Genomic DNA, 27823 nt, shown 5'->3' on the forward strand with positions numbered 1-27823 from the left:
CCAGCTTTGTTCTTTTGGCTTAGGATTGTCTTGGAGATGCGGACTCTTTTTTGGTTCCACATGAACTTTAAAGCAGTTTTTTCCAATTCTGTGAAGAAACTCATTGGTAGCTTAATGGGGATGGCATTGAATCTATAAATTACCTTGGGCAGTATGGCCATTTTCACGATATTGATTCTTCCTATCCATGAGCATGGTATGTTCTTCCATTTGTTTGTGTCCTCTTTTATTTCACTGAGCAGTGGTTTGTAGTTCTCCTTGAAGAGGTCCTTTACATCCCTTGTGAGTTGGATTCCTAGGTATTTTATTCTCTTTGAAGCAATTGTGAATGGAAGTTCATTCCTGATTTGGCTCTCTGTTTGTCTGTTACTGGTGTATAAGAATGCTGGTGATTTTTGCACATTAATTTTGTATCCTGAGACTTTGCTGAAGTTGCTTATCAGCTTAAGGAGATTTTGGGCTGAGACAATGAGATTTTCTAAATATGCAATCATGTCATCTGCTAAGAGGGACAATCTGACTTCTTTTCCTAACTGAATACTCTTGATTTCTTTCTCTTGCCTGATATAATACCACACATCTACAGCCATCTGATCTTTGACAAACCTGAGAGAAACAAGAAATGGGGAAAGGATTCCCTATTTAATAAATGGTGCTGGGAAAATTGGCTAGCCATAAGTAGAAAGCTGAAACTGGATCATTTCCTTACTCCTTACACGAAAATTAATTCAAGATGGATTAGAGACTTAAATGTTAGACCTAATACCATATAAAAACCCTAGAGGAAAACCTAGGTAGTACCATTCAGGACATAGGCATGGGCAAAGACTTCATGTCTAAAACACCAAAAACAATGGCAGCAAAAGCCAGAATTGACAAATGGGATCTAATTAAACTAAAGAGCTTCTGCACAGCAAAAGAAACTACCATCAGAGTGAACAGGCAACATACAGAATGGGAGAAAATTTTTGCAATCTACTCATCCGACAAAGGGCTAATATCCAGAACCTACAAAGAACTCAAACAAATTTACAAGAAAAAAACAAACAACCCCATCAAAAAGTGGGCAAAGGATACGAACAGACATTTCTCAAAAGAAGACATTCATACAGCCAACAGACACATGAAAAAATGCTCATCATCACTGGCCATCAGAGAAATGCAAATCAAAACCACAATGAGATACCATCTCACACCAGTTAGAATGGTGATCATTAAAAAGTCAGGAAACAACATGTGCTGGAGAGGATGTGGAGAAATAGGAACACTTTTACACTGTTGGTGGGATTGTCAACTAGTTCAACCATTATGGAAAACAGTATGGCGATTCCTCAAGAATCTAGAACTAGATGTACCATACGACCCAGCCATCCCATTACTGGGTGTATACCCAAAGGGTTAGAAATCATGCTGCTGTAAAGACACAGGCACACGTATGTTTATTGTGGCACTATTCACAATAGCAAAGACTTGGAATCAACCCAAATGTCCATCAGTGACAGACTGGATTAAGAAAATGTGGCACATATACACCATGGAATACTATGCAGCCATAAAAAAGGATGAGTTTGTGTCCTTTGTAGGGACATGGATGCAGCTGGAAACCATCATTCTTAGCAAACTATCGCAAGAACAGAAAACCAAACACCGCATGTTCTCACTCATAGGTGGGAACTGAACAATGAGATCACTTGGACTCGGGAAGGGGAACATCACACACCGGGGCCTATCATGGGGAGGGGGGAGGGGGGAGGGATTGCATTGGGAGTTATACCTGATGTAAATGACGAGTTGATGGGTGCTGATGATTTGATGGGTGCAGCACAGCAACATGGCACAAGTATACATATGTAACATACCTGCACGTTATGCACATGTACCCTAGAACTTAAAGTATAATAATAATAATAATAAATTAAAAAAAAAAGCAAAAACCGCAATTACCTTTGCACCAACCTAATAAAGAAGAAATCAACATTGAATAGTAGTTTTAAAGAATCCACATATGTTTGGATTTTATAACATATATTGTGCTTTAGGAAAATATTTAATTATCAATAACAATGAAAATAATACTGAGGGATACAGCAAAGTACATGATGGCAAAAATAGAACCCTTAACAGAATTAATGTAAATACTTAAATCAGTTAAGTGTTAAACTCAGAAAGTTAGAAAAATAATAACAAAGAAAACAAAAACATATATCTACTCTAAGGAAATAACAAAGAACATAAATTAATAAGTAGAAAATAAACAATAGAAATAATAAAGCTAAAAGCTGGAGCTTTGATGAAAAGTTTCTGAAAATAAAAATCACAAGTAATTGGTAATAAAAAGAAACAAATATAGATGTTACAGATATTACAAATAATAGGAACATACTGTGCCAATTGAAAATTTAGATGAAATGATAATTTCCTAGGAAAATAGAAGTTACCAAAATTGACTGGAGAAAAAACAGAAAACTTTAATAAACCAATAACTATCAAATAAATTAAATTGTTAGGAGTCTCTTTCCCAAAAACAGTAAGCCAAGACAGCCTACATGTGTGTTTTAACAAACTTTCTAAAGACAAAAATCCGCTGTTTTATAAAAATTATATTTAAGATTTTTAAAAAAGAAGAAAAGTGGCCAGGTGTGGTGGCTCATGCCTGTAATCCCAGCACTTTGGGAGGCTGAGGCAGGCAGGTCACATGAAGTCAGGAGTTCGAAATCAGCCTGACCAACATGGGGAAACCCCGTCTCTACTAAAAATACAAAATTAACCAGGCTTGGTGGCTAATTCCTGTAATCCCAGCTACTTGGGAGGCTGAGGCAGGAGAATCACTCGAACCTGGGAAGCGGAGGTTGAACTCTGTCTCAAAAAAAAAAAAAAAGAAGAAGAAGAAGAAGAAAAGCTGGTTGGCTTAATTTGTGAGGTTAATATGCTGTTGACACTCAAACTAGGCAAAGACACTCTAAAAAGAAAACTGTAGCATAATTCTCATGTGAATATAAAATCAAAAATTTGAAATAAAATACTAACAAATTGAGTTCATTCATGTATTAAAAATATACATCATATTCTAGTAGTATTTGTTCTAAGAATGTAAAGCTGTTTTAGTGTCAGAAAGTCTATCAACTGTATTAGCACATAATCAAATCATAGATGCAGGAAAATGCAGAAAAAGGTAATAAAATTGACACATTGATTTATTTAACAAACACTGATTTAGTACCTACTATGTGTTAGGCATTACCTAGGGCATTGGGGATATAACATCTAAATAAATGGAAAAATTGTCTACCTCATGGACTTAGCATTTAAGTGGGTGAATCAGAAAATAATCAAATAAACAGAAAAACTGTATAATGTCATGAGGCAATAACTGCTCCAAAGAGCAACAAAGCCAAGTAATAAGATAGAATGTGATGAAGCATGCTACTTTGAGCAGACATCTGGCTGAAGTGAGGGAGTGAGACACACATATTTTCAGTGAGAGAGCACATCAGGCAGAGAGAAATGCGAGTGCAAAAACGAAAAGACAAGATTTTGCTTGGATCTAGAATCAAGGAAGAACATTTAGAAGCCTGCCTGACAGGCATGAGGAGCAATGATGTAGATGGGAGGGTTGAGCCAGAGAAAAAAGCTGAGATGGGAGAGATTGCTAGAACTCAGATCATGTGGGATTTTGTATCCCAAAGTAAGGACTTTGGATTTTATTCTAAATGTGATGGGAAAACTTTGGAGGGTTTTCAGAAGAGGAGTGACATGATTTGGTTTGTGTATGTGTTGCTTTTGTTGGTTTGTTTGGTCTCGTTCTATTGCCCAGGCTGGACTGCAGTGACTCAGTCTCGGATCACTGAAGCCTCGACTTCCTGGGCCTAAGCATCCTCCCACCTCAGCCTTCTGAGTAGCTGGGACTACAGGTGCACGCCATCACACCAGGCTAATTTTACTTACTTTTTGTAGAGATGATGACTCACTATATTGCCCAGGCTGGTCCTGAACTCCTGGGCTCAAGTTATCCTCCCCCATCAGCTGCCCAAATGTTGGGTTTAAAGGTGTGAGCCACTGTGCCCTTCCTGATTTGTCTTTTAAATAACCTCTCTGGCTATCATATAGATAAAAATCTATACTAGGGTGAATATAATTGAAATGAATCCCATGGAAATGAGACTAGGTAAGAGGGAATGGCAGAATCTCAGATGAAATTACTTGGTAGCTTGTACTGGGGTGGTTGCAGTGGTAAACATGATTGAATTGATTTGTGGATATGATATGTTTGCAAATATATTAGTTAGGGCTCTCCAGAGAAAGAGAACCAATGAGAGAGAGAGAGAGAGATAGGTTTATTATATGGAATTGGCTCATGTAATTATGGAGCCTGACAAGTCCCAAGATCTGCAGTTGGCAAACTGGAGACCCAGGAAAAATGATGGTATAATTCCAGTCTGAAGGCTGCTGGTTTAAGACCTGGGAAGAGCCGATGTTTTAATTTGAGTCTGAAGGCAGAAAAACACTCATGTTCCAGTTTGAAAGCAGTCAGGCAGGAGGAGTGACCTCTTACTTGCAGAGGATTAGGCTTTTTGTTCTATTTGGGCCTTCGATTGATGAGATGGGGCCCATGCACACTAGTGAGGGCAATCAGCTTTACTCAATCTACTAATCCAAATATATCAGTTGCATCCAGAAACACCCGCATAGACACACCCAGGATAACTCATTTTATGAGGCCAGCATCATCCTGATACCAAAGCCTGGCAGAGACCCAACAACAAAAAAAGAGAATTTTAGACCAATATCCCTGATGAACATCGATGCAAAAATCCTCAATAAAATACTGGCAAACCAAATCCAGCAGCACATCAAAAAGCTTATCCACCATGATCGAGAGGGCTTCATCCCTGGGTTGCAAGGCTGGTTCAACACACCCAAATAAATAAACATAATCCAGCATATAAACAGCACCAAAGACAAAAAAAAAAAAAAACCACACACAAAAAAAACATGATTATCTCAATAGATGCAGAAAGGCCTTTGACAAAATTCAACAGCCCTTCATGCTAAAAACTCTCAATAAATTAGGTATTGATGGGGCGTATCTCAAAATAATGAGAGCTATTTATGACAAACCCACAGCCAATATCATACTGAATGGGCAAAAACTGGAAACACTCCCTTTGAAAACTGGCACAAGACAGGGATGCCCTCCCTCACCACTCCTGTTCAACATAATGTTGGAAGTTCTGGCCAGGACAATCAGGCAGGAGAAAGAAAGAAAGGATATACAGTTAGGAAAAGAAGAAGTCAAATTGTCCCTGTTTGCAGATGACATGATTGCATATTTAGAAAACCTCATCATCTCAGCCCAAAAATCTCCTTAAGCTGATAAGCAACTTCAGCAAAGTCTCAGGACACAAAATCAATGTGCAAAAATCACAAGCATTCTTATACACCAGTAACAGACAAACAGAGAGCCAAATCATGAATGAACTCCCATTCACAATTGTTTCAAAGAGAATAAAATACCTAGGAATCCAACTTACAAGAGATGTGAAGGACCTCTTCAAGGAGAACTACAAACCACTGATCAATGAAATAAAAGAGGACACAAACAAATGGAAGAACATTCCATGCTCATGGATAGGAAGAATCAATATCGTGAAAATGGCCATACTGCCCAAGGTAATTTATAGATTCAATGCCATCCCCATTAAGCTACCAATGAGTTTCTTCACAGAATTGGAAAAAACTGCTTTAAAGTTCATATGGAACCAAAAAAGAGCCCGCATCTCCAAGACAATCCTAAGCCAAAAGAACAAAGCTGGAGGCATCACGTTGCCTGGCTTCAAACTATAATGCAAGGCTACAATAACTAAAACAGCATGGTACTGGTACCAAAACAGAGATATAGATCAATGGAACAGAACAGAGCTCTCAGAAATAATACCACACATCTACAACCATCTGATCTTTGACAAACCTGAGAAAAACAAGAAATGGGGAAAGGATTCCCTATTTAATAAATGGTTCTGGGAAAACTGGCTAGCCATATGTAGAAAGCTGAAACTGGATCCCTTCCTTACACCTTATACAAAAATTAATTCAAGATGGATTAAAGACTTAAATGTCAGACCTAAAACCATAAAAAACCCTAGAAGAAAACCTAGGCAATACCATTCAGGACATGGGCATGGGCATGGGCAAGGACTTCATGTCTAAAACACCAAAAGCAATGGCAACAAAAGTCAAAATTGACAAATGGGATCTAATTCAACTAAAGAGCTTCTGCACAGCAAAAGAAACTACCATCAGAGTGAACAGGCAACCTACAGAATGGGAGAAAAATTTTGCAATCTACTCATCTGACAAAGGGCTAATATCCAGAATCTACAAAGAACTTAAACAAATTTACAAGAAAAAAATCAAACAACCCCATCAAAAAGTAGGTGAAGGATATGAACAGACATTTCTCAAAAGAAAACATTTATGCAGCCAACAGACACATGAAAAAATGCTCATCATCACTGGTCATCAGAGAAATGCAAATCACAACCACAATGAGATACCATCTCACACCAGTTAGAATGATGATCATTAAAAAGTCAGGAATCAACCAGTGCTGGAGAGGATGTGGAGAAATAGGAACACTTTTACATTGTTGGTGGGACTGTAAACTAGTTCAACCATTGTGGAAGACAGTGTGATGATTCCTCAAGGATCTAGAACTATAAATACCATTTGACCCAGCCATCCCATTACTGGTTATATACCCAAAGGATTATAAATCATGCTGCTATAAAGACACATGCACATGTATGTTTATTGCAGCACTATTCACAATAGCAAAGACTTGGAACGGACCCAAATGTCCATCAGTGATAGAGTGGATTAAGAAAATGTGGCACATGTACACCATGGAATACTATGCAGCCGTAAAAAAGGATGAGTTCATGTCCTTTGTAGGGACATGGATGAAGCTGGAAAACATCATTCTGAGCAAAGTATCACAAGGACAGAAAACCAAACACCGCATGTTCTCACTCATAGGTGGGAATTGAACCACGAGAACACTTGGACACAGGAAGGGGAACACCACACACTGGGGCCTGTCATGGGGTAGGGGGAGGGAGGAGGGATAGCATTAGGAGATATACCTAATGTAAATGACGAGTTAATGGCTGCAGCACACCAACATGGCACATGTATACATATGTAACAAACCTGCACGTTGTACACATGTGCCCTAGAACTTAAAGTATAATTTTTAAAAATGAAAAAAAAAAGAAAACCCAGAAACAGATACTTGCATATGTGTAAACTTGAAATATGACCAACATGGCACTATAAGTCTGTGAGGAGAGGCAGGACTAGTCAATAAATGGTACTAGGACAATTGCTTAACTATATGGAAAAAATAAAATAAAATTGGATCCCATTCTCACATCATATACAAAAATAAATTCCAGATGGATTAAAGATCTAAATGTTAAAACAGCTTTTGGTGAAAATAAAAAGTATATGGACTATCTTCATAACATTTATATGCAGAAAAATTTGTTAGACAAGACACAAAAAGTAGAGCAAAATGTTGGAAAATTTGATGACACCAAGATTTTCTTTTAAACTCTTGCATTCAACAAAGACACAAAACATAAACTGAAAAAATAAACCATATCCTTTGAAAAGAGATTCATAACCCACATAAATGCTAAAGAATGAGCAAAATGTGAACAGGCAATTCAAGAGATAAGTAAATGAATAATAAACATATGGAAAGATCCTCACCCTACTAATAATTAGGAAGACGAAAAACTAACAGTTAGACATCATCTCAACTTGGCAAAATTTAAATTATAACAGTATCAAGAGTTGTTATGGTTTTAGAATAACAATAGCTCTCATATACTGCTAGTAAGCACATGAATTTGTACCACTACTTTGGAGAGCAATTTGAAATATCATAGAGTTGATGATGTTCATACTCTCCAACTTAGTAATTCTACTTCTAGATTTATAACTTTAGGAAAAGTTCATATGTGCAGAAGGAAATTGGTGTAACAATGTTTATTGCTGCATGGTTTCTAATGAAAAATATTTAAAAACAGAAATGCCATTTAATAGGAGTATAGATTTGGAAATTGTGATATAGTCATATAGTGGAATTCTATATAGCATTTAAAATGTGCACTAGAGAGACTTGTGTGAAGATGAATATCAAAGAAGTAAGAAGACTGAAAAAGCAAGTTGTGGAATGATACATTCAGCAATATACTATTTATGTAAACTTTTGATACCAGCAAATATAGGCACATTGTGTTGTATTATCTACATTAATAGATATATGTGTCTAGTAAATATATAAATTATCCATGGGTCTTGTAAAACACTAAATCTATGACTATGGTGGGATGGCAAGACAATAATGAAATCAGGAAGGAATACTCAAACAACCTCAACCATATCTGTTAAGTTTTCAAAAAACTGGAGCAAACCTTGGCATTTTGTCTTGCTTTCATACAGCTGTGTGGTGAGTGGATGCAAGGGGGTTCATGTTTTGTTATTTTCAGCAGAGGGCTGCCCTACTTCAGACAGAACTATTCACATCACTGTCAATGTGAAGGGTATCCTATGGAGCCATGTGGTCCACAGCCTGCCTGGTAATATGAAGCAGTATGTTCTCCTTTGTGTGTTCGAAATGTTTCGACAAATTTTAAAAATGTTTAATGAGGTGAAAAAGCAAGGTGCTTCACAGAGTGTATAGTATCCTGCTATTTGTTTTATACATTTATGCTTTTACAGGCATACCATCTTTCTGGAAGAATAACAACAAATTGCTACCAGTTGTGCCTGTTGTGTTTGATGGACAAGGCAATGAGAGAGACTTGTATTTACTGTATACTCTTTTGTGGCCATTGACTACATTATTTATTTTTAAAATAAAATAATATCAGGCCAGCCATGGTGGCTCATGCCTATAATCCCAGCACTTTGGGAGGCCAAGGCTGGCAGATTACTTGAGGCCAGGAATTCGAGACGAGCCTGACCAACATGGCAAAACCCTGTCTCTACTAAAAATACAAAAATTAGCTGGGCGTAGTGATGCGCACTGGGTGCGCCCGGCTACTTGGGAGGCTGAGGCAGGAGGTGGAGGACACAGTGAGCCAAGATCATGCTACTACACTCCAGCCTAGGCAACAAAGAGAGACTCTGTTGCAAAATAAATAAATAAATAAATAAATAAATAAATAAATAAATGTATAAAAAATATTTTTACTATGTACTTTTATTTTGTACTCTTCCATAAATTCTTTACCTGATAAGTCAACCCTCCCCAGAAAGGAGTTATTTCTCTTTCTTTTTCCTCTTGAAGCTAGGTTCCTAATGTAATAACTTAAGAAAGAGTTTGAGTTTTATGTGTGTATATAAATATACATGTATATGTGTCAGTATATTTTTATATTTATAAGACCATATGTATGTACATACACAGTCATGTGCCGCATAATGACATTTCAGTCTATGACAGATGGCATTTATAATAAGATTATAATGCAGCTGAAAACTTTTAACATTGTAGCACAACATATTACTCGTGTTTGTTGTGATGCTGGTGTAAGCACACCTATTGGGCTGCCAGTCATATAAAGTGTAGCACCTACAATTATATACACTTCCTAGTACTTGAGAATGAGAATAGACTACTGTGTAACTGACATATGTATTTACTATACTGTACTTTTTATCATTATTTTAGAATGTACTCCTTTTATTTTATATATAAATATATAGTATGTTTATATATAATATAAAAATATGTTTATATATTATATAAAATTTAACTATATATTTAAATATATATCTAATGTCATATATTATATACTATATTTTATTTTTTATATATATATATAGAGAGAGTTAGCTGTAAAATAGCCTCAGGCAGGTCCTTCAGGAGGTATCCACAAGAAAGCATTGTTATCATAGGGGATGACAGCTCCATGAATGTTATTGCCTCTGAAGACCTTCCAATGGGGCAAAATGTGGAGGTGGAGACAATATTGATGATCTTGACCTGTGTAGGCCTAGGCAAATGTGTATGTCTGTTATTACAAAGGAGTCAAAAAGTTTAAAAAAATTAAGTTTATAAAGTAAAAAAGTTGCAGTAAGCTAAGGTTAATTTATTATTAGGAAAGAAAAATTGTTTTTATAAATTTGGTGTAGCCTAAGTGTACAGTGTTTATAAAGCCAACAGTAGTATGTAATAATGTCCTGGGCCTTCACATACACTCACCAGTCACTCACTGATTCACCCAGAGCAACTTCCAGTCCTACAAGCTCCATTCATGGTTAAGTGACCTATACAGGTATATCATGTTTAATTTTATACCCTGGGGTTTTTTTTTGTTTTTTGGTTTTTTGGGTTTTTTTTTGAGACAGGGTCTACCTCTGTTGCCCAAGCTGGAGTGTAGTAGCATGATTTCAGTTCACTGCAACCTCCACCTCCTGAGGTCAAGCAATTCTCCTGAATCAGCCTCCTGAGTAGCTGGGACTACAGGCACGTGCCACCACAGCCCAGCTAATTTTTGTATTTTTAGTAGAGATGGAGTTTCACCATATTGGTCAGGCTGGTTTCGAACTCCTGACCTCAGGTGATCTGCCCGCCTCAGCCTCCCAAAGTGCTGGGATAACAGGTCTGAGCCACCATGCCCAGCCTTTATATCTTATTTTTACTGTACTATTTTTATGTTTAGATATCTTTCCATACCATTGTGTCACAATTGCCTATAGTATTCAGTACAGTAAAACACTCTACAGGTTTGTAGCCTAGGAGCAACTGGCTATACTATAGTCTAGGTATGTAGTTGGCTATGTCATCTAGATTTGTGTAAGGGCACTTTATGATATTTGCACAGTGACAAAATCACCTAATGACCCATTTCTCAGAATGTATCCCCATCATTAAGCAAATCATGATTGTGTATACACACATACATACACACACACACACACGCACGCATACTAGTTCAGGATGGTTTCCAGAAATTGAGAACTGAGTTGGGTGGTTTTTAAAGCACACAGGACAGTAGTCCCACTTCTCCATGCAAATACAATCAGTATCTTCTGGCCCCTCACCTGGCTTCTTGAAGACCAAGACCATTTCACATTTGTTTTTATATTCTCAGCATATGAAGCAATGTTTGGTGAATGAATGAATAGACTAACACTTCTCAAATTATTCTTTACATCTACATTATAATTGTCCACAGTCTACCATGTGCTTCCAGGATGAACATGAAAGCACATCTGAGAAACCCTAACCATCCTCATGAAGGATGATATGTTGGAGAATCAGACACTACAGTTTTCAAATTAAATATATTTCAATTAAAATGATGGAAACTGGAAGTACCAAAGTTATAAAACAATTTCCTATAATGGATACGTCCCTCTCAGTTGGGAATAAACTTAGAAGGTGCGGCTTGTCCTTAAATGAAGGACTGTGGAGAAATTTTGAAGTCTGAAAATAAATGAGCTGAACAGATTTCCCCTTCCTTCAAATTCTTAAGACGAACTACAGTTTTCATAAAGTACAAATTCAATACTGGAATTCACTGAGTTGGGTTTTTTTTTTGCTCCTGTTTCCTGTGTGGCATCAACTTTAGGAGCTTTATTAAAACAGTGTGTCAGAGGCCTTGATGACTTAATGCCCAACTGGGTTTTAAAGTCTTAATTCTTCATTCAAATAGTAATTAAACTCCAAAGCTTAACTCAGTTAAGACTTTTTTTTTCTTTCTTCGAACAGGTAGCATGCTTGTCATGGCAGGGGGTTCCTAAACTCTCTAAGCCCTGATTAAAATATTTTTTGCAAACATGGTACACAATCACCTGATATTATGTAGTTGCTTTTTTTTTTTATTTTTATATATATATATCTCACGGTAAAAATGTAAGCTGATAACAGCAAAACATATTTTTTCTTTTTCACTAATTTAACCTACCAATTAATTTTACTGAAGATCTATTTCCTTGGAAAAGCAACTCATACTTGCTATAGAAAATTTGGAAAATATAGGAAAATATAAAGTAGAAAATAAATAAAAGATCCATAGTCACTTAAAGATAATTCCTGTTGAAAGGTTAATACATTTTCTTTATTCACACTTAGTCATTCCTGCATGCACAGATTTTTGGTTTGGGTTTTACATCATTATGACACACTACAGTTAGCATCAGTTTTGTTTGTTTATTTTGTTTGTTTAAAGAAAATGATACAAGCTAAAAACATTTCCAGGTCAGTAGAGCTGACTTATATTTTATTTTCTAAAGCAAGATCAAATAAATCCATTTTGGTTGCATTTTCTTTGGCATGGTTCTTGATTCGTTTCTTTGGTTCTTTCTGATTTAGGTCTTAAAAGCTACATGTTGTAGCAGAAAGAACGGAGACTTCAGAATTCTAGTTTCACCTCCTAGTAACATGTCTTAGGTATGTTCTGTTTAACAAATATGTATGTGGTCCATATTTGTACATTTTTTCGGTATGACACATATTATTATTTAATCTGCTTGAAGCAATGTACTTAACTTCTAGAAACTCCTGTTTTCTTACTCGTAAAATGTTAATAATGTATTCTCCCTTGCAGGGTTAATGAAAGAAATAGAGAAAAAACATGAGAAGCGTGTACCACCAAGTAAACATTCACTGAATGGTACCTATTTTAGTCACTTAGAAAAATCCTCATAGATTTTAAACAGACTAGCCTCGAGTTATACAAATAAGCACTATTAATGGCAGAAATGAAAGTAGTTAACTCCAAAGGATTAATTCACTGCTGAAGACAGTATTTTTCATGAATCAACAAAAGGGCTTCTGAAAGATTTCAGACTATCTAGTCTTTGGTCATGAATTCTGTTTAAAACAAGAAAGTTGAGCCAAAGAAGCAAAAGAATGAGGAGGAGGGGTAGGAGGAGGAGGGAGAGGAGGATGAGGAAGTCAGGAATGGATGGACAGGGTGAGAGAAGGAGAAGAAAGAAAGAAAACAGAGAGAGAAGAAAGAAGTAAAGAGAAAGAAAAAAAAGAAAGAGAAAAAGAAAGAAAGAAAGAAAGAAAGAAAGAAAGAAAGAAAGAAAGAAAGAAAGAAAGAAAGAAAGAAAGAGAAAGAAAGAAAGAAAGAAAGAGAAAGAAGAAGGAAGGAAGGAAGGAAGGAAAGAAAGAAACAAAAAGGAAGGAAGGAAACAAAGGAAATGAAGGAAAAGGAAGCAGGAAAGACAGAACGATGGATTTGACTCTGGAAGATTAAAGAAATATATGCAGTGTGAATTGATTAGAAGAAAATCAAGTGTCTATAATAGGTGAAGGATATAAAACCAAGGATAAGAGGAAATCTGCTATCAGAAGAGAAGGAAGTATTAAAGGGTAGTTGCATAACTTGTGTCAGTAAAGGATGACTTGGTGAACCCACTCAGCTGGGTGGGATGGTCACTATGATAGTATTTCAATAGACAGACCTTTCAGGGACAAAAGCAGACCCCCGCCCCCCGCCACTAATTGCCTTTTTCTGACATGGAAATATGGGGCAAGTTTATGTTACCTCCAGTCCATTGGGTTACTCACCTTCTGAGAATAGTGTGACCCTAGTGACAGAGTATCTTTCACAAAAGCCCTAATGTTGGCCAAACTGTCATACCACTGCTAACCTCCATCTGATTTCCACCCTCAGAGCACCTCTGAAAGGAAGAGGAGTTCCAAGAAAGTGAGGCAGGGAAGCAGTGGTATGCCTTCTTCCTATTGAGTTAAGTACTGATTTATAATGAAATAACCTCATTGTTAGATTTGTCTGTCTAATTTTTTAAACAAACACTACCAGAATTTTTTTAATTGTATGACAAAATTTTTAATTGTATGACGAAATGACATATTTATTCAGCAATACTAAGTTGCATTAACTTGGAATGTTGTTTTCTTTATTGTTTTTAAAAGAGATCCTTTTAAAAGGTACCCACTGTAAATATTTAATGCATACAGTATGTAACGTCTAGTGAAAAGAGGAAACTGTGATCTTGAATTTGGAGTCAGGCAGAGGGCTGCTGCAATACTCCTGTGATTCAGTGTCAAGACAGAAAGCCACACTTCAGCAGCTTTTCCTCAGATTCCTTCTCATGGAGACAATGCCCTTTTAACTACAAAGAAGTGGAAATTCGTGTTAAGCTTTTCAATGCAATTATCGAAACCTGTAGGTGATACTCCTAACCCTCTGGTTTATAGATTTTGGTTTTATCTTTTTAAGAGAATTTCCAGCTGAGTGTATAGTCTACCAAATAAAAAGTGTGTTCATTTTTATGGCACACTTGAATGTTTTCTATTCCTTTCCTCTTCCTTTTGCTCCTCTTGGATAGGTTTGACGCGGTTCCATGTAAAAAATGGGCCAAAATCATGAAGGTCTTTAATTCTTACTGATTTTTTCCATTCCTTAACAACTATAATCAGAGTCAATTTAAACAAATTTTTAAGCTAGGTTGCTTTTTTCTTTCTTCTGAAAGATGAAAAGGTCCATCCTTACTTAGAGAATTTTAATCGGAGGTATTCCTCTCATGTATTGTACACTATTTCTTTTTATGAAATTTAGAAAACAGCAAAAAGTCACTGACAATAAATCTAAAGATACAAAAAGTACAAAATCTTCAAGCATAATTAAGATAAAATTAGATGAGTAAGAAAGTAACATCAAAACAGAAAAGCAGTTTCTACATGAGGCCAAAAAATATTTTTAAAAATAATTAAATACAAAATAATGAAATGAGAAGGGAAGTATAAAAAACACATTTATAAGAAATCAATACAGTTAGTGTATAACAACTCTTAAAAGAGATGTATACCAGAAGAGGCAGAAACTATAACAGTAGTTCTTTGTGATACCCTATTTCTAAGTGTTTTCTTTAAGAATGAGGCTTTAATTATCAAAGGAATGTTTAAAATGAATTACTACATACATGTATTACCTAAAACAGTCTATTGTGAATACTATATATCAATCATTTTATACCTTTGAAGATTATACTTTGACATCCTCAAAGTGATCAAGAGGAATCAAATTCAAACCCCAGGGTATAAACAGTAACAGGGAAAGGTCAGGTTGAATTTTTTTTTCCGTGTTTGTAATGGTGAGAGTGGGTTTAATTCTTGATGGAACAAAGTGAACCTTTATTTTGATAGTTTCTCTTCTTTAGAAAATTGGATGAAAACAGCTGACTTACAGCAGGCGAGAGAATTTCTAGCTGTAAGGAACATACATAATGCTTAATCAAATTTTTCATGGCTTAAAAAGTGTCACACAATTCTATATAGATAGGGTAGAATGCCAGCTGGCTTGGGCACAAAGCTCCTAAGCTTTGTTGAAAACATCCACATGCAGTGAAAATGTGACATTTCTTTCAATATCTTCCTCTCTCTTTTTCAGTATACTGCAAACATTTTGATTATGGGTTTCACCCCATGAGCTGCCCGGTTTACTAATAACATTACAAATACTGTAGTTCTAAAGTCCTTGGCTTGTTTTAACTGGCATAACCTGTTTATTCTTCTTCCAAGAAATATTTTATGTCTAACTTTCTTCAAATTCTGATGCATACTGATAACAAAAGGATCTCTGGTACTTTTTGTGTTTCAGATTAGAAAAGAAAAAAAAAAGATATTCACACATCGTGTATAGTCCAAAACAAGCAAAAAAAGGCTTCAAGCATCTGGTTTGCTGTAGCTTTCAGAATGCTCAGCCTTTAAAGGAGATTCTTTTCAAAAGGACTTTAAAAATAGAATAAATTAAAGGAATAAACATTTATATTATGAGAAAATAAACAACTTTTTAAAAGCATTTACTTTCTTTTAGTTACCATGTACAGTAATTTTTTTCGTGTTTTTATTTAGAAACTAGTGACTAGAAAGTTCTTATTTTAGGTAACTGCAATAATATTTTCTTGGTTAATTAAAATGGTACTCTAGATTAGAAATTGATGATGACATGGTTTGTTAATCTTACACTATGTTTAGCTTTCAACTGAAAAATAACGTGCCATTAGTCTTCATTATTACATGGCCCAGAAATAGTAACACAGGTATTTTTTTTCCTTTTTTTCAATTTCTAAAATATGTCTCTGTTTTAATTATGAAGCACTTATAAAATTAATTCTTTCTTCATATAAAGAAAAAGTTGCAACATCAAATTCAAGATTTAGAGATTTGTCGATCTTTGCTGAAATAATTTTGCAACAAAATATTGAAATAATCGAAATCTAATTGTATAGATGAAATAAAAACATATAAATGTGTGTTGAGATCCCTAATGTTTGATTTTTTTTTTTTAAAGCTAATTGCTGCCTTGGTAATTATAGGTACTTCGGATTTAGTTGTTGATCACACTGTTTTTTGTTTTGTTTTGTTTCTTTCTTTTTTTTTTTTTTTGAGACAGAGTCTTACTCTGTTGCCAGGCTGAAGGTGCGCCATCTCAGCTCATTGCAACCTCTGTCTCCCGGGTTCAAGTGATTCTCCTGCCTCAGCCTCCCGAGTAGCTAGGATTACAGGTGCGTACCACCACAACCAGCTAATTTTTGTATTTTTAGGAGAGACAGAGTTTCACCGTGTTGGCAAGGATGGTCTCCAACTCCTGACCTTGTGATCTGCCCACCTTGGCTTCCCAAAGTGCTGGGATTACAGGCGTGAGCCACCACGCCTGGCCCACACTGGTTTTTTAAAGGTTGTGTAGCTATATTGTGCTAAGGCATTCCTTTAATAAAAAAATTATAAAATTTTTAACTTCTAAATATCCTATATATGAATTAGCATCATTAATCACAAAACAAAGATATATTAAATTTCAATGCTAAAATAAAGGTGCTTCCTGCTTATAGTTTTCCATTATTATATTCAGAAAAAATTTTATCTTACTAGCTTCCAAACACCTTGGTAGCAATTTATTTTTGAGTGGGTATGTTGGCACACACCTGTAGTCCTAGCTACACGGGAGGCTGGGGTGAGAGGATTGCTTGAGCCCAGGAGTTCAAGGTTGCAGTGGGCTCTGATAGTGTCTCTGTACTCCAGCTGGGGTGGCAGAGCAAAACCCTACCTAAAAAACAAAAAAAAGAATTTATCTTTGTATCTACCATAACATGTAGACACACAACCTTGAACATAGTGGGTGCTCGATAAGTAATTGTTCTCTGAAAAAATGTAAACCCAGTATCACTTCATGTAAAATGATTTCATGCAAACTTTCCTGTTTACTTCCCAGAAACAAACAAACAAAAAACAGAAAACATTGTATTGAATAGGTCTGCCTCTGTCTGACCTTACTTCAACCCTGAGTACTTTGTCAGCCTTCAGCACAGATTTTTCTCCAACTTCAGGGTTTGTTTGCTAATTAATTCATTCACATTTGATGTTTCATTTATTTATGCTAATATACATATTCTCTATTCCTAAGAGACCATTATGCTGGTAAAGATGATTACCTGGGCCGGGCGCGGTGGCTCAAGCCTGTAATCCCAGCACTTTGGGAGGCCGAGACGGGCGGATCACGAGGTCAGGAGATCGAGACCATCCTGGCGAACACGGTGAAACCCCGTCTCTACTAAAAAATACAAAAAACTAGCTGGGCGAGGTGGCAGGCGCCTGTAGTCCCAGCTACTCAGAGGCTGAGGCAGGAGAATGGCGTAAACCCGGGAGGTGGAGCTTGCAGTGAGCCAAGGTCCAGCCACTGCACTCCAGCCTGGGCGACAGAGCAAAAAAAAAAAAAAAAAAAAAAAAAAACAGATAATTACCTGATTTATACCAATGATCTGAGGACCAAATCTTTTATTTCATCAATATCTTTAATAGCTCTGGAAAAAATTTTTAAAAGAAACCTCCAGATGTAATAAAGGCAAAATTACATATCTATACCTCTTTCCCGTTAATATCTGATTTCTTTCAGAAATGAGTAAGTGGTTTCAAATGTAGAATAACAAAATTGTCTTTTTAAAATATAACAGCCTTCATTCTAAAGGACTTTAGAATTCTAGACTCTAAAATGCACACACATCCAGAATTAAAATTCTATGGTTATGACAGAACTCCAGCATACCCCCACCAGCTTCATTCTACAGTACTCTTTTTGTACTAAAGAAACATGAATTATTGAGATTAACAGTTGGATGAACACTCCTCTTCTTGCTTTGACTGTAAGGACAATAACAGTAGCACCTTCATTTTTAAGGAAGTATGAAAGAGTTTTTCCATCAATGTCCATTTTGTTTTTCATCTATAGAAAAATTGTTTCCATGGAGATTACTAGTTACCTTCCCTCTACTAGTATTTGGCTGAGGTGATTGGCAAGTGCAACTTATGCTAACAAAAGACATGGAGGTTAAAGACCTGCCATGTGCAAAAAAACCCCTGAAACCTAAGAGGGTAAGGATGGTTGAGTCAGTCAACCATTTGGCAAACACCCATTTGCCAGCAAGCTGATCTGGTAAAAGCCAATGAGACAGAAAAGGCATTCAGAAAGGGATACACCCATGTCCACGTCCCTCCTCACTCTCTGACTCACTACTACCTTGGGTATTCCATTAACAATTCTGGGCATCAGGTTGTTCAAATGAAACTTCTAACCAAAGTATTTGCTGACCACCTACCTCACAGAAGTATTGCGAGGCTCAGGTATTAAGTTATTAAGCTATTATAAGGCAATCTAAGCACATAAAGTGCTGCATAAGCACTAATGTTACTGACTCAGTGAGGAAAGGGAGCACGCTGTACATTGAATCACCTGCATTGTTTCCTTCTTTAAGTTCTTTGTGGTAATTTCCTAAACAACAAAAAATGTGCCCTTCCAGGATGATTGGGTCTAAGCTTGCTCCTGGAAGGTAACTAAGATGATTGAATTGAAAAGTCATAAAACTATGGGCCATATTACATTTTCAATTTGGGAAAATAGATATTTTTGAATTAATAAACTTTATTATTATTATTTTTATTATTGAGACAGGGTCTCACTCTGTTGCCCAGGCTGGAATGCAATGGTGTGATCACCACTGGGACTCCAGGTGTGCACCAGCACACTTTGCTTATTTTTAAATTGTTTGTAGAGACAGGTCTCACTAGGTTGCATTGGCTTATCTCAAACTCCTGGGCTCAATCGATCCTCCTGCCTCAATCCTCACAAAGTGCTGGAATTACAGGTATAAGCCACTATACCCAGCCAACAGACTTTTTTTAAAGAGTAGTTTTAGGTTTACAGAAAAATTCATCAGGAAGTACAAAAAGTTCTTGTACACACACCCTCCACCTACCCCCTCCCCCGCTCCCCCCCACACACAGTTTCCCCTATCATCTTGTATTAATGTGGTACATTTGTTACAATTGTTGGTGTTTAGGACAGGCAACCCCAAAATACGGCATGTTGGCATTTGAGAAAACAGCCGAAGCAGGAAGGTCACTTTTACCTTCCCCTCATTTCCCCCCTGCCAGAAGCAGGTTAGAAAATCTAGGAAAGTCACTCTCTTACTTTCTCCCGCCCTTTTACCTTCTACCCTGAAGCAGGTCATAAGACCCTCATGCAAGAGGTGCCCTCTTTAATACCAGAAGAAAAGAACATTCTTATCTCTGATGACCCAGGGACACAGAAAAATATGAACAAACAGACCTTGCTAAGTTCCCCCCAGTTTATTACCATTAGAGCATACCTCCTTTGTCCAGTCATACTTTTCCACAACCATCCACCTCGTCTCAAACCTAAGCATAAAAAATGCATGTTTGCCTGTTCTTTTGGATCTTCATTTCTGAAGGCTCTCTTAATCATGTAAAACTTAAATAAATGTGTATGCTTTTTTCTTGTTAATCTGCCTTTTGTTATAGGTGTCTCAGCCATGAAAAGACTAGAATAAAAATGCTTATTATCCTGATTATCCAGAAAAGAAACAACAAACAGATAGAAATTTACGATGAAAGAATATTCTTCTGGGGAGCAAAAATTATTTCAAGCAAATAAGACAGAAAGAGCTCTTAAAACTCTTGCCTGCAAGTGGTGGATAAAAGCCTGAAGTCAAACTGGGGGTGGAAATTTGAAAGACTGGGTCAGAGAAAAAGAAATTTTAAGTGAACACTAGAGGAGAGGAATTTTGACAGTAATTAGTATCTTTCAAAAATAAGAGCTTGCAAATGTTTGAACTGTAATTCCATGAAGTCAAAAGGAATCTTTGAGAAAAGAAATGTTCAACCAGCATACTGACTTTCTAATTTGATTAACATTTTTCTCGTGCAGAATCACCTAAATCTGCCCGGGGAAAGCCCTTTACATATTTCCCTCCGTGAAGTATCAGCTTGTGATTTATTGTAACTACCAGTGAAATAAGGAGCATTGTGAATGAATTAAAAAACATTTTTGTGAGAGTTCTCATTCCTTAATGGGTCCCAACAAGGAGCTTGCTGTTTTTTTTTTTTTTTAAATAAAAAACAAATTGAAGGCCCTAGTAATGAGATCACATAATAGAAAATAAATATATAAAATACCAGGCTTCATTGAATCTTAAAAAGTCATCAAGTCAGGTTGGACATGATGGCATGCGCTTGGAATCCCAGCACTTTGGAAAGTTGAGGCAGGAGCAGAAGCATTGCCTGAGGCCAGGAGTTCAAGACTGCAGTGAGCTGTAATCAAGATTGTCAGTATCTAAAAAAGAGGAAGAAGAGGAAGAAGAAGAAGTCATCAACTGTAAAAAGCTTCCTATCTTATTTATCACTAAAGAGAAAATTTTTCCAGTTATAATTTTAAAGAGTATCTTAACTTAGAAAATTTTAAAATATGAATAAATGTGCTTAGAGCTGATGAAATACAGTTTATGGTGTAATCTAAAGGAAGAAATACTTGATTCTTTCAGACTTCATTTAGAGATGTACTAAATTGCAGGTAACCATTAAATCTTACAACATATAGTATTTTCACATATAATCTCCATTAGAGAGGCTTTATTTCTTGCTATTATGTTTTGTTCCACAAGATAGAAGTTGTTTATCAAAAAACATCATCAGGTTGTCTCAATGTTAACCATCTAATTTTGAGATGCTCTTCTTATCAAAAAATTTTTATATTTTGAATCAGTGTCAGATTGACTTGATTTTTAAGAAGTTACTTGAACTCACTAAGACTCAATTTCCTGAACTGTAAAAAGTGTATTATAATACTATTGTAATTTTAAGGGATTTTTATGTGAGACAAAAGAGTCATAAGCATTGAACAAATATCAGCTGTCAGTTCTTATTTGGCATACAAGAATCAGACTGATTTGAATTTACCTTTTGACTCTACCATTTTCTAGTCATAATAATTTGGGCAAATCAAATATCCTCTCTGCCTCATAAATGGTCATAGTGACACTGGTCTTTCAGGTTCTCAGGAGGCTTCAATGAGCTGATAAAATATATCACCTTCCCTACATTATGCCAGCCATATTATGCTGATTAACAAAAAATTTCATAGTAGTAAACGACATTCATTAAGCATTTATGTGCTCAAACTCTTTGACTCCTATGCTCTTTGACTCATTTAACCTACACGATAATCCAAGGAGATAGCTACATTTATTATTTCTATTTTACAGATGAGGAAACTGAGGCACAGAGTAGCTAAGCAGTGTCACAAAGCTTTGGCAGAACTGCTTATTGAGCCCAGGCAGCATGGCCCCAGAGTGGCACACAGCTCAAGCCACTTCTTTATTTGCCTTAACTTCACCACTAGGAAGAATACAAGGCAGCCTTGTAAAATGAACAAGGCCTTCTGCTAGGCCAAAACATCGGGGGAATAATAATCCGAGATATGACTGGTCACCGCAGATGTGCTTTCCAGTGGGAGGCAAAGGCAGGACATAGGACGCGCCGTTAGAGGTGGGGGTTGCTCACAGCTCTAGTACTTGGCACGCAGCTAAGGTTGAGTCATTGACAACTTCCTGCACAGCCACATAAGCTGAGGAATAACATGGAAGGTATTTAATAATCTGTATGAACACGTAAACCCTGTGAAATAATGAGCAATCCGTCACTATGTTAACAAAAAGAGAAATAGTTCTAAGCACATTTGAACATTTGTGAAGACAACCATGTTCCAGGATGAAAGGAATGTAATACTTACACTTGGAAATATGTAATAGACAAGTCATATGAAGTTCAAGGGAAAACAGATTGACTGAAATGATGTAGGGAAAGGAGAAAATTGAACTGTACAGGCCTCAGAAAATGACAAGAGAGCTGGTAAGAATGGAGAAAGTATGAAAACTGAAAAACCACTTCAGCTCATGAACTCATCTCCCCCTGTACTTGTAGTGTAGAGTTTTAAGACTTAATTTTTCTTTGTTTCAAGTGTGTTTATGTGGATTCCTAAGTAAGATTGTAAACTCTGGTGACTGATGTGGTGCAGTGGAAAATTCACTAATTCAGGCCCAGAAGAGAGGAGTCTAAAACCTGGTGTGCCTCCCCAGCCAAATGACCACAGACAAACCATTTACTCAATGTCTCAGTTTCTTCATTCGTGAAATAAAAGTATCTACTCAGAATAAGAATGTATGTGGAAGAAACTTATAAAATATGTCCTGCTATGTATATATAAGGTATTCAGAGGTGGGTGGAGAAACAGAACAAGAGACTAGAAGAAAAAAACCCTGTAGATCAAAAGATCGAGATTCAGACTTTGCCACTTACTTGCTTCATGACACTGGCCAGAATACAGTGATGCACTTAACCTCTGTGAACTTTAAGATTCCTTATCTACAAAATAGGTTAATAGTACTAACGACTCCAATGGATTTCTGGATTTCTGTGCAAGTCACATCAATTCTGTAAGGTAGGGAGCATCACTCCCTATTTTACAGATAAGGAAACTGTGATATAAGATTTCTTTCTGTTTGTTATGATGATTTCCATGAAACCTGTAACAGTTCTCTACATGCAACAAAAAATAAGTACATGCTGGTTGATCACTTTTATGTACATAGCTATCTTAATGGAAGAGACTATTTATCAAATAGACAATCTCTTATCTAGCCATGAAGTACGTGCACGCTGTAAGATGCCTTCATGGGGTGATTGGCACAGATGATCTCTCAATGTTCCTTTCAGTATGTGATTCTGGGAAGTCAAATTGAAACTGAACAAAGCACATAACTGGCAAAAATGAAATTACTGCTTTTCTGGAGACAGTGCTATTTGTCTGAAAATGTTAAAATGTAGATGGGAAGGAGGAAATAACAGGTCTGTGATTCACGATACTAAAAGCTAAGAAAAGGTGGGTTTTCCTTGCGGCTATAAAACAAACAAAAAAGCATATAAACCCAGTGTTTAAATGTTAATTTGCTACAGTACATCAAATGTTTATGGCAATAATTTGATGGAAGCATCCTATTGAAAAAAACAAATCCTTTCCCATGTCAATACGCTTATAAAAGAAGACACCCAACTGTCTCCAGCAATGCATATTTATATCTCTGCAGAGAATAACCTGACCTTATTTGCTGCAGTGACCATGAAACAGTCCTTCCATAATGGTACTATGAAATATTTCAGAAGAACAGAAAACCGTGTGGTTTCTTAGATAAAAGAAAAGACTACCCTATCTTGCATTTCTCACATTTGCTGCTATGGACTTGGTTTATCTATTAACCAGTGTACCCGGGGTATTCTGTAACCAGCCTTCAGACTTACTTAACTCTCCACATTTTAAAGCAGAAATTGGAAAGTGAAAAATGGTTCACACATCATCTCATATGTTACAGATTTTAGAGACATTTTGGCAAACAAATTAACTAAGCTTGATGATTCTTCTGAAATAGTGTCCAAGCACAGGACACGTATCTCCTCAACCTTTCTTTCTCTAAACGCACTTTTACCCACTTCAAAGTCATCTTATACTGCAGCGTAAGTCAGAAAGGAAAAAAGAACTCACAAAATGTCATAGCGTTCCATTTTACAAACTGTAATAACTAGGCTGTTCTGTAAAATGTCTGGTCAGGAAAAGAGCTGAAACTACTAACTAAAGTGAGGGCTGAGCTTCTTTTGAGAATTAGAATTCCTTGTACTTTTCCAAGTCCTAGATGACATAGATAACAGAAAATTAATTTTAATGCTATGATATGCTTAAATTGGCAAAGATCAGTAGTCATTATGGACTGGTTTTTGTTCATGACTTAATTTTGCCATTCTAAACCTTTGAGCAGGATTTAAAATACTTAATACAGCACTCCCCAGGCTCTGGTGTTTACCTTACTTCAAAAATCCATTTTTCATGATTTCACTTTTCTTCCACAGAGAGAAGTTAAGTAAGAGGGCTTTGGGTCCAGATTGTGACTGGATTCAAATCCTAAAGTTTTCACTACATTGTGTGCCCATGGGTAAGTTATTAGGCCCCTCTGTAAAACGGAGATGATATCTCATAAGAATGTTGCCTTATGAGTAAGTGAGGATTAAACGAGATAGTATATGTAAAGTGCTCTAGACAGTGTTTAGAAGAATTTTAGCTTTTAATGAATGTTAGCTCTTATTATTCCATCCAGATGAAAGTATATGAATATTTAGATATTTTTCTAGTCAATGCCACATACTTTTGTGCTTTCTTATTTCTGAGTTATAATAAAAGTTGGCCTGTTACAACTATGTGGAATTTCCCAAAGGAAATATGTGAAATTATACATGCAAAATAAAAATGTTTTAATGAAATGAAAATCTGAATAACTTTAGTAAATTGTTGGGGTTTTTTTTTGTTCTAAAGCTTTTTGTAACTCTATAAAGCATGCCTTTAAAACTCATAAATAGAGTTTGGAATTGATTTTGTCAGTGGTGAGGAGGAAAGACATTTAGAACAAAATAGAATTTTAGATTTGAAAAAGACTTTAGGTATGTAACTGTAACATTGATGCTATCACCTACTAGCTTTCAGATCTTGAGCAAGTTACTCAACTCTTTGTGCCTTAGTTTTCATGTCTACACAGTGGTGATATTATTAGCACCAACCTCATGGTGCCACTATAAAGATTAAATGAGTTAATGCATTTAAGTATAGAACAGTGCCTGACATCTCTAATGAGTTCTCATTAAATGTTAGCAACTATTATTAATTAATTATTGTTATTTTACAAATGACAATATCAACGTCAAGGGAGGAAGTTTGTATCCCAAGGTCATATTTTAGATCTAATGGTAAGGAGAAGGATCCAGGGCTTGTGACTCTCAGTCTACTGATTCTCAGTCTACTGCTCTTTCCACTCTAACACCAATTTCTTCTTCATCTTGGCCTTGCCTCTAGATTTGCTTCAGTTCTGTCACCCTGGATATGGGTTTGTTTTATTCATCAATGGTCTGGATAGTGAAGATGTGAGGTCTAATTATTGGTCTTTATGGTTGGTAGTGTAGAAAGATTAACTTTTGAAAGTGAAAGGGTTAAGTTTCACATGAGATGGAACCTGAAATTTGTGTTCAGTTACTATCTATGGCCTTTTCTCTGCTTAATAATTAGATACTAAAAAATCTGCAACAAAGCAAGAGATGAAGATTAAGAAAAATTGTCAAGAAGGAAGGAGAATTGTACCGACCCCTCTAAGAATTCATGAAGTGCTTGAGCAGACTACTTTGACCTCTTCTCAAACCTGCTAAGCGTGGACATACAATAAGAGCACTTTTGGTGCAGATAAACTGGAGAAGGGGCCTGTTTGTATAGTTTTCTCTGAGGAAATCTTCCCTGCAGGAAGTATGCAGCAAAGAGAAAGGCTCATACATTAAAGTACATTTTCTTTTTATCTCTTCACACACCCCTACTTTGCCACCGCCTTTAACCCCTACCTACTCAATCTCCTATGTCACAATTCCAGGTGCACTCATCAGCATGCAAAAAACACAAATGAAGGTGGATATATTTGCATATGAAGATGGATAAATCAAATCTGCAAATAGATAATGACATGGGCAAGTCATCAATTTATACTTGTAAACAACTTTTCAGTTAGACCTTGGGAACAAGGAACATGATATTCTCTCTACAAACTCATGTGGCTTTCTTATTTGAAAGTTTTTTGAAAGATTTTTGGTTTTGTTTTGAGGAAATTTTCTGAATCTATTTTGAATGTTAGAATTTGGGCATTTGCTAAAAGGAAGTTGCTTGAGCTTGGATGTTTGTGCTAAGATTTCTTTAGGGACAGCTTCTCCAACTTTTTCATCAAAGTCATCCTAACCACAGCTGAGAGTGAATAGCAAGGAATGGGGACAAAACCTGAAAAGGTCAGCCAGAAGCAGCATTTTTTTCATGTTTCATGTATGTATAGGACAGGAGTTAAGAACCTCTTGAAGCAAAATCATCTGATCTTGAATTCCTCTTCCACTAGTTACTAGCTGGGTGACGTTGAACAAATAGTCTTTCCCCTCCTTCAATTATTTTATCTGTTAAGTGGTGATGGTCACAGTATCCTCTTCATAGGGCTCTTGTGAGGGTGGATTGAATGAGTTAATTTAAGTGCAGTACTCACAACAGGATCTAGCATACAATGAACATGCAATTAATGCTAACTCTGATTATTTTGAAGATAATCACTTGCGTTTTTGCTGTGATATACTCTGGTTTGTTTAAAATAAAAATAAAGGATTCCTACTCCCCCCGAATCATCAAGTCATTTATCCATTTATTCAGGAAGAATATATTAAGGGCATACTGAGGACCTACACTGTGGTAGGCATTGTGAGAGACACAAAGATAAGTAAAACATACAGTCAGTGTTCAGGGAACTTAAGGTTTTTGAGAGGAAATGCATGAAGTTGAAAATGGTCTCAGTAACAAAACTAAGTATTTACTGATCAAGTACAATGTACCAAGATTAGGTAAATTAGCTAGGTTCTAAACAATCTTGCAAGGTCGATGTTATTTTCACCCTTTAACAGCTGTAGAAACAGAGGTTCAGGAGGGTCAGGTAACATAAAATAGCAGGGATTTGAACCCACATCGGTCTGAATTCACAGTCCATGACTTTTCTGCTTTACCTCCATAATTTTAATCTGTTAAATTTGTGGTCTTGGTGTGGAAGCTGGAAGCTCCAGATAATGACTGGTAACCAAGGAGGGGCAGAAATGTGAAAAATTTTGTAGGAATGTTTAGAAAATAAGAGGAAAAAAAGATCTCAAAGAAAACCCAGATAATTGGATCCAGACTGGAGAGCCTAGGCCTGGGCAAGGACAATGGGGAGAAATGGGTGTCTTCTCTTGTGCCAGCTCTGCTTGGGGGTTGCTGCTGGGAACCCTAGGTAGAGCAGCCATGTTGGTCACCTGGACCCAATGGGAAAGGGCTTTGTCCTATCAGCAATGTCTTCTGCGGGCACAGGAGAGGGGAGTGGCAGCGCGGTATCTGCAAGCCCCAGCCTAGGGTAAACAGTGAGCCAGAAAAGCAATTAAAGCAGAAACAGATGAGGATAATTAGAAGGGACAGCTTTGAAGGGTAGAAGGAGGCAGTGAAACTAAAACAGAGAATTTTAGCTATTTCTGTCAATCCCTTGATGTCTGGAAAAACATTCTTTTTGGTCCAGACTATGGTACCACACCCTGAATAAGACCGAAACCATTCTCAGAACTGTACCCCTAGTTTGGATTCAATGGCATCTCCTGGATTCTGCTAGTGAAGTAGCCTGAACAGGACACAGGCCTATGGACATCTCCATTTGGATGTCCTGCAGGAACCTCAAACTTGACTTCATCACAATTGAATTCATCATCTTTCTTATAAAAGCCTGCTCCTTTCTCAATGTTTGCCACTACAGTTTAACAGTACCAAGTCCATTCAGTCATCTAAATTAG

At 36.5% G+C, this 27823-nt stretch overlaps 1 long non-coding RNA gene across 1 annotated transcript; it reads left to right on the forward strand.

Annotated features, from left to right (window-relative positions):
• The first annotated feature begins 14328 nt into the window (after positions 1-14328).
• Positions 14329-26583, forward strand: LOC135966087 (uncharacterized). Its single transcript, XR_010579192.1, has 3 exons — positions 14329-16557; positions 24302-24384; positions 25506-26583. It is a non-coding gene; the product is annotated as an uncharacterized lncRNA (long non-coding RNA).
• Positions 26584-27823: the final 1240 nt, after the last annotated feature.

The sequence above is a fragment of the Macaca fascicularis genome, chromosome 11, assembly GCF_037993035.2.
Source record: "Macaca fascicularis isolate 582-1 chromosome 11, T2T-MFA8v1.1".
Lineage (NCBI taxonomy): Eukaryota > Metazoa > Chordata > Mammalia > Primates > Cercopithecidae > Macaca > Macaca fascicularis.